At 40.8% G+C, this 17,897-nt stretch overlaps 1 pseudogene; it reads left to right on the top strand.

The window, feature by feature from the left end:
- The first annotated feature begins 3,871 nt into the window (after positions 1-3,871).
- On the top strand, positions 3,872-17,582 carry LOC106733466 (mortality factor 4-like protein 1 pseudogene; annotated as a pseudogene).
- Positions 17,583-17,897: the final 315 nt, after the last annotated feature.

The following is a 17,897-nucleotide window of genomic DNA, read 5'->3' as shown; positions in this document are numbered from 1 at the left end:
CACGCCACCATCCCTTCTCCTCCTTTCTCCTCTTAGGATCTTGGGCACACACGCACACACGCCCGGCGTGAGTCTAAGCCACCGGGTCCGGGACTTGAACCATGGTCGTCTATGTGGGAGTCCAGCGACATAGCCATTATGCTAACTGCTGGTCCAAGTACATTCTTTATTGACCACCACTGACCATTGGATTGTGCATAATGTAGTGGATATTTGTTTTGTTTTGTTTGTTTTTGTTTTTTGGGATTTTTTTTTAGAGATTTTTGTTATAGGGCGCATGCGCTCGCCAGACAGACAGACAGAGACAAAGAGACAGAAAGCGAGAAATCACCCCCCAGGGGGGATGGCCATGCTGCAATCTCTTCTCCTCCATTCTCCTCTCGGGATCTTGGGCACGCACGCACACGTGCCCAGCGTGAGTTTTAAGCCACCGGGTCCAGGACACGAACCACGATCGACTACATGGGAGTCCAGCGACATAGCCATTACACTAACTGCTGGCCCCTGTAATGGATATTTAGAAGTGTCATCCAAGAGGTTCAGACTATACACAAATCATAATAAGTTTGCAGTTCATATCCCCAATCCACTGCATCAGCACTAACAGAATCATCTATGTGTGAAGCCAAATGAATATTCCCAATACATATTGGTCAATTCTACACTGTCTTTTAAAAATTTATTCTGTTAAGCACATAGTGCATCTTTCAAGGCCTACAGAAATTTCTTTTTCTTAAAAAAATATTTATGTTATTTTATTTATCACTACTATTATTTTTCTATTTTCTACAGGGCACATGCGCTCACCAGAGAAAGACAGAAAGAAAGAGAGAGGAAAGTGAGAAAGCAAGCCGCCCGGTCTAGAACTTGGTCAGCCATGTGAGAGTCTAGTGCCTTAATCATGCCACTCCTTGCCCCACTTTAATTTCTTGAATTTTATGAAATTATTCATCATTATTTTCTTTGAATGTTGTCATCGCTTTCCTTCTCCAATCTCTCATTCTGACATTCCTTTACGCTGATGTTGGAATTTAATAATCTAGTTTCCACCTATTGACTCTTTTTCTGTCCTTTCCATTCCCTCATTCTCACTGTGCTAGGTTCTGAGAGCATTCTTCCCTTTGATACTAGAGATTATAAGTTGTTCTTCATTGTATACATTCTGCCCCTTCAACCCACCTGTTGATTTCTAGTTCTTTTTATTCCTGAGGCCTACAGTTGTTTGTTTTTTGGTTTTGTTTTTGCTTTTTTAATGAGTATCTGAACTTATTTTACAGCTATGGTCCATGTTTCTCTGAGCATATATTTTTCTTTTTTTAAGAGATTTTTTTTCTCTTAGGGCTTTCCTTCTCCTCCATTCTCCTCTCGGGATCTTGGGCACGCACGCACATGCACCCAGCGTGAATTTAAACCACCAGGTCCGGAACTCGAAGTGCGGTTGACTACATGGGAGTCCAGCGACATAGCCATTATGCTAACTGCTAGTCCCCGAAAAGTCACCATTTTTTGTAACCTAGTTTTGGAAGTGATATCACATCACTTTTACTATCCTGTATTTGTCAGAAGCAAGTCACTGGGTCTAGCTCACGTTCCAGAGGGAGGGTATTATGCAGGATAAATCCTGGAAGGCAAGATTCTGGCGCCATTTTCATAGATGTCTATCATACTTCCACTGAGGGCCCTTATACTAGAGCCCCTATACTTTTCCCACCTTGTTGTTACTCGAATTTACCCTTGACCCTCCTTGCAACCATATCACAGCCTTGAGCATACCCTGAAAACTCGTAGGCTGGTGCTAGAGCTACTGTCTACACTTTCATTAGGGAATGAGAGCTTGTTTCCTGTAGTCACATCCCCTGCAATGGCGACCATTACTTTATTATACCAAGGATAAAAGTCCTGGTCCCCACTTTCAGCCTGGCAGGGAAAGAGAAGGCCAGGAATATTCTGGCCAGACTTCATAGTGGGATGGCCCACTCCACAGGCCCACCCAGGAAGCCTGCTCTTAACATAATCCATTATTCCCTGTTATATCCAGACTTCCCCTCTTCTATGGCTACATTAACCTCCATCAGATAATTAAGGGCTTGGCATTCATGAGAGACCTTAAATGTCACCTTTCTGCCACCCAATACGTCTTTGAATGACACAGACTCTAATGAGATGTTCAAATATAGAAAACTGAATGACTCCTTGCTTTCGTTGTGACATTTATTCAGCCGGAGTGATCTGACTATACCACTACATTACTTATAATTTTCATCTGACCTTGGGTGGCGGAGTGTAATCTTTAAGGAAACTATCCATTTAATCTCCCTCGCCTTATTAGCATTTAATTACTATGACAAATTTCCAGATGTACAAAGGGTGTTAGGATTATAATTCAATTTTCCCGTCGAATGGCCCAGTAGCCAAGGGCAATGGGCCATCTCTGGCACTACTGAGTTCTGATCAAGTAACTAGCATGGACGTGGTAGGGTCTCCTGCCCCTCTGAGCACTGAATAGGGCTTCTCCCAGCCCTAGCTACCCAGGTCTTTTGCCAAGACCCATGTTCTCTCTCTTTCTCCCTTTCCTTTCTCTCTCTCTCACTCTCACTCTTGCTCTCTTACACACAATGGACTGAGCCTTGTTATGCTGCTCAGAGTCAGGCATTGGGCCAGGAATAGGATGTTTTACGTGCAAGGGCCAGCAAACCTTCAGGTCTGAGAGCACCACTGGGCAGTGGACACCACAAACAAACAATTTTATGCAGCTTTTCAATTGCAGAATAATAGATGGAAATAAGCCAGAGACCCCCCTCATCTACTCTTACTCCTTTAAAAACCCATATTCTGCTTTGTGAGTTACTCTACCATTTTCCCATATAATGCCCACGTTCATGCCTGCTGTTTGTTCAAATTCCATAAATCATCAAGCAAGTGTTTCTTCGGGTTACCAATTCTTGGATGTAAAGAATGAAGCAACTCTGGGGAGTGGGAAGATTAGCAGACTTGGGGACCCAGGAACTCAGGTTCCAGAGCTGACTCTACCACCACCTGGCAGTGCACTATGGAAGACTCCTCCCCTTCCCTGAGAACCAGCACTCAGACATGGTGGCGGGTCAATTTGATGACCTTGTCTCTCTTGTCTCTCTGGCCAGGCATCATTGGACCATTGCAGCCTCCTGACGAGCTGGGGCAATGAGATTCTCTCTTTTGGGCTTGGGCTAAGAGACACCAGCCTAGGGGTGAGCCCAAGCTTGGGGCTTGGGACCAACTTTGGGACTTTCCACACACAATCTCCCACCGCTCCAGTGACCTGGGCTTGCCCCGTCCACCGCCCACCGGGATATGTAAGCCTGGTCTGGGCAGGCCTCCTTGGATGAGCCCACACTCAGGACTTGAGAACTACTTTGGGACTTTGGTACACCAACCTACTGCTATACTTTGGGCAGTGCTTGATTTGATCCTTTTCACTAAGTTGTATCTCCTTAGCTTGCTACCACCTTATCAAGAGCTGAACATTTGGCAGAGGAACCAAGCACTTGAAGTCAGCCCGACTGCTCTCAACTGGGAGATGCAGCTCTCTAGTAAGAACACACCTAGGAACTAAGGGTATATTGGCGTAATTTCCTCTACCAGCATTTCAGAATACTACTCCAATAAATAGAAAAAAGTGAATACTGTATCAGATGACTAGAAACCAGCACAGATCTCAAAGAAACATAAAAAAACAACAAGGCAACTCTCCCCCAGGTGAGTGTAGTAGCCCCTCAACAATAGTGGACAACACAGAGAAATATACAGAAATGTCAGAAAAAGAATTCTGAATATTCATAGTGACAAAACTCAGTTAGATGCAAGAAAAAAAACAGATAATCAGTTCCAAGAAATGAGAAAATCATTTCAGGACATAAAAGAGGAATTCTGTAAAGAAATAGGTACTCAAGTCAGGAGTGGTGGGAGAAGGAAGAGGCGGCGAATTGCTTATAAATTCAAGTCAGGAGTGGTGGGAGAAGGAAGAGGCAGCGAATCGCTTATAAATGCACCAAAGCAGGATCTGAAGGCTACATTTTAGGAGGGTGAGAGAGTACTGTACTTTCATGGACCCCTTCTTTATGAAGCAAAGTGTGTGAAAGTTGCCATAAAGGATAAGCAAGTGCAATATTTTATACGTTACAGTGGTTGGAATAAAAATTGGGATGAATGGGTTCTAGAGAGCAGAGTACTCAAACACTGGACACCAATCTGCAGAAACAGTGAGAACTTCAAAAAGCCAACCAGGAGCAGTGTGCAGAGGGCAAGATGAGAGGGGCTGCACTGGGAAAGAAGATGTCTGGTCTGCAACAGAAAAATGTTGAAGTGAAAACAAAACAGAACAAACAGAAAACACCTGGGAATGGAGACGGTGGCAGTACCAGTGAGACACCTCAGCCTCCTCTGAAGAAAAGGGCCCGGGTAGATCCTACTGTTGAAAATGAAGAAACATTCATAAACAGAGTTGAAGTTAAAGATTCCTGAAGAGCTAAAACCATGGCTTGTTGATGACTGGGACTTAATTACCAGGCAAAAACAGCTCTTTTAGCTTCCTTCTGGAGGATTATGCAAATTATAAGAAATCTTGAAGAAACACCGATAATAATATGGATTATACTATTAATGAAGTTGTGGCAGGTATAAAAGAATACTTCAACGTCATGTTGGGCACTCAGCTACTCTACAAGTTTGAGAGACCACAGTATGCCGAGATCCTCACAGATCATTCCTGATGTGGCCATGTCCCAGGTGTATGGAGCGCCTCATCTACTGAGATTATTTGTATGGATAGGTGCGATGTTGGCCTGTGCACCTCTTGATCAGAAGAGTCTTATTTTATTACTGAATTATCTTCATGATTTCCTAAGGAACCTGACAAAGAATTCTGCAACTTTGTTTAGTGCCAGCATTATGAAGTGGCTCCCCCCAGTACCATCGAAAGCTATGTGAGAGGCGCACTCACTCACCTATGTGTGGATCTCTGTAAACACGTTTTTGTTCTTAGCCCTTCTCTTGTACAAACTATGTACTTTGAAGATGTTAGTGTACAACAGGAAAAAAAAATAGACACCCTAAAAAAGAATCGAACAGAACTTCTGGAAATGAAGAATACAAGACAAGAAATTAAAGTCTCTCTAGAAAGCATTAACAGCAGACTGGACCATGCAGAAGAAAGAATTTCTGACCTGGAAGACAGAGTCTCCAACATGCACCAAATCACCAGAAGGAAAGAATAAACAACCAAAATAATGAGGATAACATATGAGAAATTCTAGATACCATGAAACATCCAAATATCCATATAATGGGTATTCCAGATGGTGTAGAATCTGCTGAAGCCATGGAAAACCTCTTTCATGAAATACTATCTGAGAAATTTCCAAATATAGAGAAACGCAAAAAAATTTAAACCCAAGAAATAAAAAGGACTCCAAATAGAGTCAGCATAAAAAGATCCTCCCCCAGCACATCATAGCCAGTTGGTAAAAATTAAAAACAAAGACAATATTTTTAAAATGGCAAGAGAGAAACGCCAAGTTACTTTTAAAGGCTATCCCGTTAGGCTAACGTCAGACCTCTCAGCTGAAACAATGCAGGCAAGGAAAGAATGGAAAGATGTATTCAAAATATTAAAAGAAAGAATACCATATCCAGCAAGATTTTCCTTCAATGGGAAGAACAAATAAAAGTATTCCCAGATAAACAAAAATTGAAAGAATTCACCAGTAATAGACCAGCTCTACAGGAAGTACTGAGGGGAGTGTTGTATCAGGATAACTAAAGAGAGGCAAACAGAAACAGGAGGGGAAAAAAAAACTGAGAAAATGGCTAACAAAATTACAGGGATAAATTCACAAATATCAGTAATAAAGTTGAATGTTAATGGATTAAATTCCTCATTAAAATACACAGATTGGCTGAATGGATGCAAAAACTGACGCCATCTATATGCTGCTTACAAGAAACACACCTCACGGATGAGGACATCCATAGACTGAAAGTGAAGGGCTGGAAAAAGATATTCCATGCAAATGAAAACGAAAAAAGGGTTGCAGTAGTGACACTGGTATCAGACAAAATAGACTTTAAGGTGAAAGATGTAAGAAGAGACAAAGAAGGACATTATATAGTACTAAAAGCACTTTTTCTCCAAGAAGATATAACATTTGTAAATATCTATGCACCCAACACTGGAACATCTGAATGCATCAAAGAGAGAGTGTTAGATCTCAAGGAAGAGACAGACTGAAATACAATAATTGTAGGGGATCTCAACACCCCACTGACTCCTCCAGACAGATCATCTAGACAAAAAATAAATAGATAAAAAAATCTAAATGATACCATATAGAAAATGATTTTGACAGACATCTACGGAGTACTTCACCCAACTACCCCAAAATATACATTTTTTTTCATCCACACACAGAACATTTTTGAAGACTGACCACATAAGAACACAAAACAAGGCTTTCTTTATAAATTCAAAGGTATACAACTATATCTACCACCTTTTCTAACCACGAGGGAATCAAACTTTAAATCAACTCAGAGCCCTCGAAAATTCACAGACACATGGAAACTAAACAATCTACTTCTGAATTACTTTACAACTATAGAAGACATGAAGACTGAAATCAAAAGGTTCAGGGGCCAGCAAGTGGCATGGTGGTTAAATGCGCTGGACTCCCACATGGTCGACCATGGTTCAAGTCTCAGACCTGGTGGCTTGCTTTCTCATTTCTTCTCTCTCTCTCTCTCTCTCTCTCTCTCTCTCTCTGTGTGTGTGTGTGTGTGTGTGTGTGTGTGTGTGTGCCTCTCTGATCAAAATGGAAAATAATAATGATAATAATAATAATAAATAAAGTTAAAATAAAATAATTTTTTAAAAAAGGTTCATTGAAACCAATAATAACAAACAAGTGTTTATAACCTATGGGACACAGCAAAAGCAGTCATAAGAGGGAAGTTCATAGCAATCAGTGTCCACAAGAAAAAGCAGAAAGGTGGCAAATAATCTAATGACACAACTCAGAGACCTGGAAAGACAACAACAAAAAACTCCAAAAAATTCCAGGAGAAAAGAAATAATAAAGATTTGAGCAGAAATAAATGAAATAGAGAATAAAAGAAATATACAGAAAGCAAACAAAACCAAAAATTGGTTCTTTGAGAAGATAAACAAAATTGACACACTGTTAGCTAGATTAATCGAGAAGAACAGAGAAAGGAACCAGATAAATCAAATCAGGCGTTAATACGACAGATATAACAGAAATACAAAATATCATCAGAGAATACGATGAACAACTGTATGCTAACAAACAAACCTAGAAGAGACGGACTATCTTCTGGACATGTATAATTTACCAAGATTGAAAGAACCTTGGAAGAAATGGAAAGTCTGAATGGACCCATAACGAGCTATGAGATTGAATCCGAAATAAATAGTCTCTCAACAAGGAAGAGCCCAGGTCCCAATGGCTTCACTTCTGAATTCTACAAAACCTTTAAAGAAGGACTAACCCCAATGATCCTTAAACTATTTCTAAAATTTCAAGAGGAAGGAACCCTCCCAAATTTATTCTATGAAACCTCTGTCATCTTAATTCCAAAACCCGACAAGGACATGACAAAAAAAGAAAACTTCAGGCCCATATCCCTAATGAATACAGATGCAAAAATTCTCAACAACATACTAGCAAATCATATCCAACAACATATTCAATAGATCATACATACATACGTAGGCTTTATTCCAGGGATGCAAGAATGGTTCAACATATGCAAAATAATAAAAGTAATACATCACATTAACAAAAGAAAAGATAAAAACCATATCATATCAATTGACACAGAGAAAACATTCAATAAAATACAACATCCCTCATGATTAAGACTCTCAGCAAAATCCACATAGAAAGGACATCCCTCAACACAATAAAAACCATCTATGAAAAATCCATAGCTAACATCATATTGAATGGGGAAAAGCTTAACACATTTACACTAAAAACTAGAACAAGACAAAGCTGCCTACTTTCTCCACTCCTTTTTAACATAGTACTGTAAGTTTTAGCCAATCTAATTAGACAAGAAAGTCAAATAAAACGCACACAAATAGGTAAAGAAAAAGTGAAGTTATCTCTATTTGCAGATGATACGATGCTATATGTAGAAAATCCATAAGAATCTCCAAAAAGCTCCTGGAAGTGATAAATGAATATAGTAAAGTGGCAGTATACAAAATCAACGTATACAAATTATAGTATTTTTATACACCAACGATGGAGAAACTAAGACAGAATTGAAGAAATACCATTTACAGTAGCCATAAAACCAGTAAGGTATCTAGGAATGAACCTTACTAAAAACATCAAAGATCTCTACAAAGAAAACTATGAAAAACTAGAAAAAGAAATTAAGAAATGCTATTTTAAAAAGTGGGAAAATATCCCAAGTTCCTGGATTGGAAGAATTAATATAATCAAGATGTCAATCCTACCAAAATTAATCTACAAATGTAATCCCATTCAAACTACCAGAGATATTCATCACAGAAATAGAAAAACAAATCACAAAATTTGTCTGGAAGCATAAAAGGTTCCATATCGCCAAAGCAATATTATGCAAGGGGAATAAAGTAGGAGTCATCTCACTTCCTGACCTCAAAGTATATTACAAAGTTGTGATAATTAAAAGAGTATGGTATTGGCACGAAAACAGACAGGTAGACCAATGAAACAGAATTGAGAATCTCCAAATGAATCCCAAAACATACAGCCAACTAATTCTGACAAAGTGCACAAGACAATCCAGTGGGAAAAAGAACATCTCTTCAGCTGATGCTGGAGAGAACTGGATATCCACCTGCAGAAGAATGAAACTGGATCCTTATCTATCGCCACTAACAAACATTAACTCAAAATGGATTGAGGATATAAACATAGAACCTGAATTTATGGGGGGCCATGGGGCTTGGTGATGCTATAATCCTTTTTAGGGTGGGCCAACAGGTGGCGTGGTGATTAGGAGCGCTGGACTCTCACATGTCCGACTGCAGTTTGAGTCCCGGACCTCATGGTTTGCTTTCTCGTTTTCTCTCTCTCTCTCTCTCTCGCACCCACACACACACACACACACACACACACACACACACTCTTGCTCTGTCCTTGTGCTCAAATTAAAATAAGTAAATAAATAAAGTTAAATAAAATAATTAAAAAGAAATACTGGTGGAAAATGGGAAACTCTGAGAGACTCTATTGGAGAGAAGTCAAAGACTTCTTAAATAAGACCTCCAAAGCATAGGCAATAATCCCAAAAATAGATAAATGAGACTATATTAGGCTGAGAAGCTTCTGCACAGCAAAAGAAACAATAAGGAGAGTGAGAAGACAACCCTCAGAATGGGAGAACATATCTGCAAACTGTACCTCAGATAAGGGACTAGTAACCAGAACATACAGGGAACTTACCCTCAAGAAAATAATTAATCCAATTAAAATATTGGAAAATGAACTGAATAGACAATTCTCCAAAGAAGACATAAGAACAGCCCAAAAGTATATGAAAACGTGCTTGGCATCTCTCATCATAGGAAAATGCAAATCAAAACCACAATGAGATACCATTTAACCCCAGTCAGAATGACTAAAATTTTAAAAATCAATAATGAGAAGTGCTGACGAGGCTGTAGTGAAAAGGGAACTCTCCTACACTGTTAGTGGGAATGCAAATTTGGGCAACCACTTTGGAGAACAATCTGGAGATTCCTCAGAAACCTACAAATAGAACTACCATATGACCCAGTAATTCCACTCTTAGGTATTTATCCAAAGGATACAAAAATCCTCAATAAACATGCACATCCATGTTTATTGCAGCATTATTTACAATTACTAGGGCATGAAATCAACCCAAATGTCCAAAAATGGATGATTGGATTGAAAAAATCTGGCATAAGTACTCTATGGAATACTACTCAGTCATAAACAACAGTGAGACACAGAAAATTTAATGCTAAGCAAAGTAAGCCAGACTATGAAAGACAGACTTTGTATGTTCCCACTCAATATATACCCATTGTCTACGCTACATAGCAGAAATGGAAAGTTTGGAAGGTATAGAAGCAGGGAGGGAAACAGTAGATACTAGAGAAAGTAAGGATGGGGTAATATAAGGGTGGGTAATAGAGGGAGGAAGGGGAACGGGGAAGAAAAAAAAATTATGTTAAATTGACAAAAAAACTGAGAAGGTATGTGCTGATGATGTATGTAGTAATGGCTTCATCATGATTGATATGCATGGTATTTATGCTGGAAAAAGCGATGTTATACATTATAAATACAAATAGGATTAATGTAAACTAAAGTGAAATAAAATAAAAAGAGAGAGACATCGGCCTGGCTGCTGGTTGTATAAAATGAAGAGACATGAACAGGGGGGCTCGTGGAGGGGGATCATGCCATGAAGATAGTCTTTGCAGAGACCGATGAAAGCATCACTGTGCTGGGAAGAAAAGCAAAAATTATACACCTAATCAAATCAATTTTTTCATTTGTCTGTGTTATTTTCTAGTTCTTTCCATGATAATTTATGTTTTTCTTTTTTATCCTTTTTTTAATATATATTTTTTCTTTTTTTTGGAGAGGTTTTCGCTATAGGGCACATGTGCTCGCCAGACAGACAGAGAGAGAGAGACAGAAAGCAAGAAACCACCCCCCGGGGCGGATGGTCACGCTGCAATCCCTTCTCCTCCATTCTCCTCTCGGGATCTTGGGCACGCACGCACATGCGCCCAGCGTGAGTTGTTTTTTGTTTTTTGTTTTTTTGAGAGGTTTTTGCTATAGTGCGCGTGCGCTTGCCAGACAGCCAGAGAGAGAGAGACAGAAAGCAAGAAACCACCCCCCGGGGCGGATGGTCACGCTGCAATCCCTTCTCCTCCATTCTCCTCTCGGGATCTTGGGCACGTACGCACATGCGCCCGGCGTGAGTTTAAGCCACCGGGTCCGGGACTCGAACCGTGGTCAACTATGTGAGAGTCCAGCGACATAGCCATTATGCTAACTGCTGGTCCCATGATCTTTTTTTTTTTTTTAAGATGTGAACTTCCTGTGTCATAATCCTCCTACCTTAGCCTCCCAGGAGCTGAGATTACAAGCATATGCCACCACACCCTGCTGTTAGGTTGAGCTAGGACTCGAATCTGGGCTCCTATGTGGCCTCAACCCGCAGACCAGCCATGTCTTAACAGCTGTTAAGTGTGTGTGTGCAACCAAGAATGGGCCACGTTAACTCTTTTTAAAAATATACTTTATCATGAATATTGTCTCATTGCCTTTATTTCTTATTTTTCACCAATTTTACTCCTTTTCCCTTTTTTCTGTTCAGCCCCTGGATATAGTAACCAATAGTGACAGCAAGGCATTATCCATTCACATCATTCTCAGTAATCACGTAAATATATAAAAATGGGTGTGTTTCTGTATATCTATGTCTATACCACCTCCCTGTAGCTATAGATGTAGATGTAAGAATTGGAGGACTATCATCATTTACTTTGCAAAAATGTGATTGTATACATTTTGATCATGCACAGATAATTTTAATTTCCACTAAATGCTACTCTATATTTAATACTTAAGAAGACAGCATGAGAGATCACCAAAATGGGTACATACACTCCATTGGCACAGGAAAATCATATTCAAACTCATTTCTATTTCTTCTTATCTTATCTTTTTAAAGTTCTAGTTTGTTTTTTTTTTATGAAAGATATTCATACATGCAAATAAATATACATATTTTGATGGCACTTATTATCATTTTAAAAAAAAGGCTTAGAGGGGTGGCCTGTGGTCCGTGGTTAAGGGAGCTGGATCTCACATGGCCCTAGCATGTGGTCCCAGCAGCTTGCCAAGTGTGCTACGTGTGTCTGTGTGTATGCCCTAACAGGATAGAGGAATGGAGAGGAAAGGATTGAGGCATGACTGCCCCCCCCATTGGGGAGTACTTTCTTCCTCTCTGTCTCTCTCAAGTGACTGTGCATGTCCTGTGATGATTAAAAAATGATTAATTAGTTAATTTTGCAAATGCTTATAGATCACCAGTTTACAGAATCAGGGAGCAATTTATTCACACATTCCCTTCTGGTTTTTCAGACTGTTCTAATTGGGATTACTACAAACAGCACCACAAGCATTATTCTACATACTCACTCACATTCTAGTTGCCTTTAGTTCTTTAGGACAGAGTCCTGAAAGTAAAATTGCTGATTCAGGAGTATGTGTAGTTTTCATTTTAATCCATATTGGTGGCCTGCTCTTTAAAATATCGATAGCAATTCGTATTCTGACCAACAACGTATAAACTGCTTATGTCCCTGCATCTTTCCAGACCTTGAGAATTATTGCTCTTTTCGACCTTTGCCAACCCAATGGGAGGTTGAGAAATGGCATCCAATTTGAAAGTATCTTTAAGAGGACTTTCATGTATAAGAAGAGGCATTAGACAAGGTGCTCTCTAAGATACTTCTAGCTCAAATGATTCTCTAATCACTTCTTTTCAGAGCTCACCTGTTAGAGGTATATATTTGGTCCCCCTTCACTAGCTGTTTGTGAATCCCAGAGACATCTTTGGAAAACCACCAAATCGAGGGCTGGAAAAGAAGTGGAATGTAGCCCAGATCATCTTGCCAATACTGTTCTGCTTGATTTCATCCAGAACAAATAATAAAAAGCAATGTACAATATTTCTAGGATGAGCATATTCATAGTAAATACTTTAAGATCAATGGCTGCACAAGATGTATTTTCCTTGGAGTTTTGCTTTTCAAATAGCTTTGTATTAAAAGTGCGATTTCAATAAATATTCATGGGAAAATTCATTGATGTGTTTTACGATTTGTAGCTAAAAGTTCAAAGATCTTAAAAAATAGATGTACGATGTATATTTTAGCCTCTTAGGAGAAGTGGATCACAGCCCTGTTGGAGTATAGCTGGCATGAAGAACGAAGGGAGGAAGGGGAGATGAGGGGCTCAGAAGGTCTAAAAGTGCGATTTCAATAAATATTCATGGGAAAATTCATTGATGTGTTTTACGATTTGTAGCTAAAAGTTCAAAGATCTTAAAAAATAGATGTACGATGTATATTTTAGCCTCTTAGGAGAAGTGGATCACAGCCCTGTTGGAGTATAGCTGGCATGAAGAACGAAGGGAGGAAGGGGAGATGAGGGGCTCAGAAGGTCTGTGTGCCAAGACTTTAAAAAAAAAAAAATCTCTTGAGTAGCATCTAGCAGCCACTATTGAGTAAGCACTTACAATATTCCCAGAAATTTCCTATATATTTTGGAACCAGCAGATGGTGTAATGGTTATATCACTGGACTTTCATGTAGTCAACTATGGTTTGAGTACCAAATCCAGCAGCTTAAAACCCTCACTGGGCACATGTGCATGCATGTCCAAAATCCCAAGAAGAGAAGGGAGGAGTAGGGTTTGCAGAGGAGAAGGGAGGAGTAGGGTTTGCAGCATGGCCATTCCTGGGGAGGAGGGGCGATTTCTCACTTTCTGTCTTTCTGTCTCTCCAGTGAGTACATGTGCCCTATAGCAAAAATCTCTTAAAAAAAAAAAAAGTAGGACCAGAAGTTGGTGTAATGGTTATGTCACTGGACTCCAAAGTAGTCAACCATGGTTCAAGTCCCAGACCTGGTAGCTTAACCTCATGCCAGGCACATGTGTGTGTACACCCAAGATCCCAAGAGGAGAATGGAGGAGAAGGGATTGTGGCATGGCGAATCCCCCTGCAGGGGTGATTTCTCACTTTCTGTCTCTTTGTCTCTCTCTGTCTTTCTGGCGAGTGCACAGGCACTATAGCAAAAAAGCTTCTCAAAAAAAAAAAAGAAAAAGAGAGAGAGAGAGAGAAACAAAGTTTTTTTTAAAAAATGGAACTTCCCACATATCCTCCTGTCCAGTCCCCCTCACAACCCTGTGAAATAGTTACCCTGATTATTTCCATTTCATAGATGAGGAGACTGGGCCTCAGAAAAGTTAAGCAAGTTGTCTCCAAGTTCATGCTAGCTAGTTAAGTGGTAGAAAAAGTTTTCAGATATGGGTCTATGTGGTGCCAAGGTTTTTCATAGTTGTGCCTTTGTTTTTCTGTACCTCAGTTTCCCCAGATCTGTAGGAGTTTGTTGGAGCTTTAGAGACCAGAGGAAGCTCTGTGTGCCTTCTTCTTCCTCTGCCTTGCCTCGTGGTCCCTGGTAAGTACAAGTTTGTTGGCTGTTCTGGACACGAGTCCCTGTGGTCCCAGTGTCATCATGCTTCTTGGCCCCTGTGCCTGTGGCAGAAAGCAAACCCACGCAGGCAAAGCACTGCAAATCTGGCTGCCTATTCCTGGCATTATTACTCAGCCTTGGGTAAGCATATTTATTTTTATAGTGGTGAGTTTTACCTTTGGCAATGATCAGAGCCAACTGCTCCCTTGTTTAAGATGTTGGTTTCACTTCCCATGGCCAGTAGGATAAACCCCCAAGTCCCACTTGGCTCTGCATTCAAGGCCTTCTGCAACCTACCCACATAATCATTCTTTTCATGACTGCAGTCTCACATTTATGCTTCCACCATCTAGATGGTAGTTCTTCCATCTTCCTGGAATGTCTTTCTTCCTCCTCTCTATTTAAGTCATACATATCCTTTTAGGTCCAATCTGAATGAACCTGCTTCCCTCAGGGAGCCATCTGTGTCCCCTCAGATGTAATTGATGGGTTTCCCTTCCGGAATCCCCACAGCTCCATTTCCATCCTTCTATATCATAACGATCAGGGGCGTTTTTTTCATATCTGCCTTTGTGATTGGACTGCGAGCTCCTGTAGGGCAGGAGTTGTGTGGTTCATCTGTTTCTCCAGCACCCCACTCATTACTTGGTTCAAAATAATAGTAACAATTACATCAACAATAGGAATGATAACTAACATTTATGAAGGGTTTAAAGCTCGATTTTATTTAATCCTCAGAATAATCCCATAAGGCAGATGCTATATTTACTCCTGTTTAGCAGGTAAAGAAATGGGTGCTCAAAGAGGTCATGGAGAAATGGCAGAGGTGGGATTTTTAACCCAGGGTGCCCGGTTCCTGAGCTAACCAGTCAGATCCACTTTCTACATTAGTGCTCTTTAAATGTGTGCTGAACCAATAAGCAAATGTGCAAGTGAACAAATGAGTGCTAAGGAAAAAAGCCATAATACAAACAGAAAAACAATCCACTTGATGGACTAAAGGAAGGCATTTCCTAGAACCCAGTGATGATGGTGAGTGCTCTCATCCATTACCCAGTGTGCTCTTCTCCTGCTCAGGAAAATCCCATCGGCACGCATCATAGAGGTTACATGATGACGTCTTTCCCAACACACCACCAAGGAATATAGAGAAGAGTATCTCATTCTTTTGATCTAGGATGATGCTCTGACAAACCCCAGGACGGCAGAACCTTAGAACTGTGCCCAGGCCAACAGGATCTAGGATGATGCTCTGACAAACCCCAGGATGGCAGAACCTTAGAACTGTGTCCAGGCCAACAGGAACGGATGAACGGATGACTCAGGCTCCTTCACACCCCCTCACAGGATCCTCCTGGGACAAACACAGGTTCTAAGGTTAATACATAGTGTCGACGGCAGCACACCCTGGAAGTGCTTAGAGAGCAGAAGAAAGCCAAATGGGACACAGGAAACAAGAGAAAGGGCAGGTGGTGAGCAGGCCATGGCAGCATGGAGGCCAGGCTGCAGCTGTGGGAAGCACAGGTGCCGGCAAGACTCAGGTCATTGGTGCAGGAATGTGGGACACGCACACACCTGGGTGTCTGTCCCAGAGAAACATCGGGGACTGGGTGAGCACATGGCAGAGGTGCTTAGCTCAGAAACAGGCTGTGTTACCTGGAGCTTGGCTAGGGACAGACACATAGACAGGGCTCCCATCAACCTATTTACTGGCAGCCACCTAGCATTCCTGATGCTCAGGAAAAAGGGGTCAAGCTCTGAAGCTTTTCCCTGTCCTCCCTTCTCCCCACTTATTCACACAAAGAAAATTATTTTTCTTTAAAGAATTATTTATTTAACTTTATTTTTATTTTATTTATTTATTTTTAATTTGACCAGAGAGGGACAGAATGAGAGAGAGAGAAAAAACGAGGAAGCAAACCCCCAGGGCTGGGACTTGAACCACGGTTGGCCACATGGGCATCCGCACCCTTAACCACCACACCACCTGCTGGCCTCTCAAACAGAGAAAACTCTGGAAACATGAAAACACACAGATACTCAGAGATAACATGCACTCATATACATATAAATCTGTGCACACACACACACACACACACACACACACCCCAGCATAAACCCACCTTCCCATATACTCACATGCAAACACACATGTTCATTCACATATATACACACTCATATATGTGCACACATATGCACGTGTGCACACACAAAAATGCAAGCATACACCCTGTCTTACACATACATATACCCGTGTGATACATACTTCCTAACACAAACACACACAACCGTATATATGTGCTCACACACAACCACATATATGCACATGCTTGCACACATACACATATATACATTCATAAGTGCATACACACATATACAGATGCACACACATACACACATGCATACACATAAATACATGAACACACGCACACCACTCAAAGTTTGTTAGGGTTCCAAGCCTTTCAAAGCACAAACAAACTGACAGATCTTATTTCTGGAGAGAAAGCAGCATGTCCTGTAGGCCAGCAAGCTAAGTCCTTCCCTCTGAGGAGCTGCCAATTAGCTCCTTCATCTCCATTTCATCCTTGATGGTTTTCTGGCTTTGCACATGATTAGAAAGTGGACCTCAGGTCCAGGGGTCAGTCAGGGGCCAGAGAACAGAGCTACATGGTCAAAAAGGAAAAGAAAAGGCATTTTTATGTGAGGGATTTAATTTCCAGTTAGGAAGACTGAAATAATTTCCTAAAGAGGCTTTGAAAACACATGAAAGTGTTTTTCTTTCTGAACTTGTAAGGTGGCTCTGGGGGCTGTAACTGCCTCGAGTGCCCAAGATTCTGATTCTTCCTCTTTGTAGAGAGCTGAGAGCCAACTGCAGTGGGGTCTGTGGGCTCAACCAGAATCTCAAGGGAGAGGATGTGGGAAGTTGAATCCATCCATCCATCCTTCCAACCAATTCTTCACTCACCCACCAGGCTTCAGCCATTCATTCTGGTAGTTACCATTCATCATCAACTGCTAGTGTCCTTCTTTGGCCTAGCCTTAGGTTCCAGGTCCCCTGAAAAGACTTTCAGCATCCTCTTGATAATCCATGAAAAGAAAGGGATACTGATTACCGGAGCTCATTCTTTTCTGATTCAAATGCAAAACAGAGGATTAAACCCTCTCAGGTGTGAAACTAGCTTGGCTTGAGAGCAATGCAGTAGTTAATGCTGGGCCTGGCCCTTGCCAGGTTCTCCTCAAAGACCTGCTGAATCCGGATGACTGGTACCACCTGTGTAAACGCCCTTGATGAACTCCACAGTTTGCTGTCTTTGAAAGTCTTTCATTTAGGCTTCTTGATGAAAGCGAGGCTGAATGATTATGTAAGAGTGCTTTTCATGACAAGTTTATGGGCATATTTTGAAGGAAGCAAACATATGCCTATTAAGCATTGGGAGAATTATCAGTGAATGTTTTTAAATGACCAATAAAAATGAAATTATCATTGCTCATTGTTTTTTATGGATCATAATGTGTTTTTTTTCTTACGGAAATATCCAACAAACTCCCCTCCTAGACACCGGCCGCTAATTACATAGTTAGCACACAGTAATCCATGCAAGTG

This window comes from Tupaia chinensis, unplaced genomic scaffold (assembly GCF_000334495.1).
Source record: "Tupaia chinensis unplaced genomic scaffold, TupChi_1.0 Scaffold143814_1, whole genome shotgun sequence".
Taxonomy (NCBI): Eukaryota; Metazoa; Chordata; class Mammalia; order Scandentia; family Tupaiidae; genus Tupaia; species Tupaia belangeri.
The sequence above is the reverse complement of the archived record's forward strand: the minus strand, read 5'-3'. Positions and strand labels throughout refer to the sequence as shown.